Genomic DNA, 3442 nt, shown 5'->3' with positions numbered 1-3442 from the left:
TCTAGAAATAATCCCACCCGGTACCCATTGATCAGTACTGATCAAACGTACACTCCTCAGGGAACGATACGCACTGACCTCTGTGACGAACAATGGATGTAGGACCATGCTTGGAACATGACTGGCACCGTGGTGACCATGCTACCGCCACAGCTCTGCAAGCGATCGGAATTCATGTAAGCAACACAGTGACGTCCTACCTCCGAGTCGTATGATTATGAGCCCATTTCTAAGCCTCAAGTTATCCCGAGGGACGAGTATGTTGCAGGCCTGCAGCGAGCCGAAAGCTATGGGCTTGGAGTGCCAGCGAAGGAAACAAAGATCGCATCCGAGTCGCGGCGCACAACTCGGAGGCCGGGCGCAACGTGAATTGCACAGAATTTGACTCCGAGAGCTCCAGGAAAGCTTGGTCTCCCGTCGGCAGACTCTAAACGAGACCTCTTTGAGTGTAAGGAAAGCTGATTCTGAAAACGATACTATGCCGGTTACGGGCCCAGACATCCATTGTTTATGTTACCCCTAGCTTATTGGCTCGGGTGTCATGTGCGCATTGGGGCTCGACTCAGGCGTATTGCTTTACAGCGCCGACCATCCCGGTGTTTCATGAACATCTCTTACGCGACCTCACAAGCTAACACCTTGACTGTAAGTCGCTCCGCGGTTGGCGGATCTTGATGTCTCCGAATCCGTCAATATCTCACTTTAATTTTCCGCCTCGACTCATCAGACTGCTTGTCCCAAGGCCGGTCCGTAGTTGTCGGACGGCGAACGCAACACTCCGAGAACTGAAGGTATGTGCTGTCAGTGCTGAGCCACGGTGCTCACAGAACGATAGACGCGGCCGCCGGCAATGAGAACCGCTACGTTGGGCTCCATGCAATAGCCCGAGTCGAGGAGCCCACAGCGAGCGAAGAGATCGTAGATCAGCCAGTAAAAATGTGCTCTGCCGCCGGTGCGCTTCTTCAACCACTGCCGATTGTGCGGTGCCCCGTTCGTCTGTGGTCACTACAACTTGGTGGCCATTCGGCCTTTACCCCACGATCTTTTTGCTGACACCACCATGACAGGACTCTTTCACAAGCTGGAAGCTCCACATGTATCTGCAATGCAAGTCCCCGTATTCGGCTGGTGGCCGCCTGTGCGAAAGGACAGACTATTGCAGTCTGAAAATGAGCAGTATGCGTGACGAAATCGGCGTGGCAAGGCATAACAAGGGCATGAATGGATGCCTTCCCGCAGAGGTTTACAGCGCGTTCTATCCTAGATTCACGCTCTAAACCTCCCCGGCACGTCGGCCCTTCTCGCTTGTCGTCCTCTCGAACTCCGGCACCCCGTTCTAAACCTTAATCTGGAAGGGGGGTCAGACCCCCCCTTCTAGGTTGAAAAGCATAAACATACCGTCGGTGTTCGAATTCTCGCTCTCTCGTTGGCTCTCACCATCTGTCCCATCACTGCGGTTGCCTCCGACGTCCTGTTATGCATTTACATCACATGTTATAGGTCGTCGCTGCGGTTTAGCGACCCTCGCTATTCTTGCGCCACAGGCGATGTTCGACGTCCGCTCTAGCTTTACCAGCGCCCGTAAATCCTGCGGAAAGGCATCCAATGCCGCTGATGTTCGGACCAACGGTTGATCATATCACGTCTACTGACGCGGAACCGGTAATGCAAACGGGCACAGTAATGCAAACAGCCGCATTTCTCCCCTCATACCGAGCCGTTTACTGGGCCAAAAAATCGTATACGACTGCTACATGCTACCTTAATATCATATATGAAGCAGAAGTAGCTGGGTGTATTGTACGCCGCGGGAGAAAATCAAAGATCTGTTTTCGGGTGGCTGAATACAGGTGTAACGAGAAGTTGCTGCACCGGGTACTACAATCCTTCCTTCGGAACACAAATTTGAGACTTCAGGCACATAAAATACCTTCCAGATATGCTTCCTAAAATTTTCTGAGGTGTGTGTACGAGTGGAAGATGCTCGTTTGCACTGCACATTGCACTGGAGTTGGGAAGTGCAATGTGACCGGCGGCGTCTCCCCATGCCGAAACAATCTCCGCTTGGGAAGCAGTGGCGGGTGGCAACTCCCTTTGAAGCCAGTGTCGGCCTTTCGTTAGCAGCCAATATCACACCGTAGTATCCGACTAATACTGTCTACTCGGTAGCTAATAGTCACATTTATAGTATGTTGTATGCTCTTCTAGTTGCTGTTGCACTGTACCGTAATACACACTTTGCACTCGCACTCGATGCAGCCGCCGGCGCCGGTTTGCATTACTGGTTCAGCATCTGCAGTAGACGCGCATTCGGCATAACGGCAAGCAGGCGGACTCCTAATCTCGAGTGGGCGCCAAATGCTGCACCTCGATGCTTTGGCGGGCAAATGGGTCTCTCGTTTGCAGAACTGCCGAAAGCACTTTCCCCTACCGCGGAACGTCCAGAAATATTCATGTGTGCTCTCAAGATGTATAAATATGATTCTATAACAAAAGATTGACATGATCATTCTGTTTGAGCAGTCGGGACAGTAATGCAAACGCGTTTGCATTACCGGTTCAGCGTCAGTAAAGGGGACGACCGAATTTGCTGATATGTTTTACCTCCTATTCAAGATGATTTAAGGGGCGCTTCGCTTCCGGCACAGGATAGCGCGCCTTTGTACTTACGATGGAATGACCTTGGTGGCACTTTTTTCCTCGTTAAGCACACCCTCCCTTGTTGCATTTATCCTGGTCGTTCTGACGATGGCTTCTCCGCGTCCAAGTAATAGTCGCGCCTTTAGTACCGGCACTTACTACATGCTTGTTGTCAGGATTGCGGGCTGGGAGTACTGGTCGACGGCGGAAAGCTGGCGCGTACGTATATGTTGCGCCCAAATGATGGATAAGCCCACTTCGTTGATTGTGGATTTGCGCGTGGAACCTTGGCGACCACCAAATTGGCTGCAGTCTTTCACCTCTACGTTCAATGCCGCTGTGTTACCTGCCGACTCAACGCCATGTTAACGACTCGTCGGGCCACTTTACAATGCCGAGGGTGAGTGCATTATCTGCCGATCACAACGTGCTTCGAAGGTAGATGATGTTCTTCCAGGGACCAGCCTGGTAAGCGTGGCTTCTCCTGCAGACTATGCGTGCATGCGCCAAACGTGTGATAGCTTCCTGGTAGAAGAGCTGCCGCTAGGGAAACGTCGCCACACGGATCACGTTAATTCATCCGGTACTAATTTCCGGTCGAATATATGTTCGAATGAGCCGTAGGACACTGCAAGGGCTGCAGAGTTTGTGGAACTGATCATACGGAGGCAGGTGTAAATCTTGAAGGTGAGACAATATCCAAGATTCGTCGCCTCCGCGTCTTGGTTTCAATAAAAATCCGTCCACCCTTTGTCTGCCGCTCCATAGGGGGCATTAATTTCCGACTCAGCCTCCATTCCCC

The sequence above is a fragment of the Fomitopsis serialis genome (assembly GCF_022376445.1).
Source record: "Fomitopsis serialis strain Sig1Antser10 chromosome Unknown B0H18scaffold_305, whole genome shotgun sequence".
NCBI classification, from domain to species: domain Eukaryota; kingdom Fungi; phylum Basidiomycota; class Agaricomycetes; order Polyporales; family Fomitopsidaceae; genus Fomitopsis; species Fomitopsis serialis.
Note: the sequence above shows the minus strand (reverse complement) of the source record.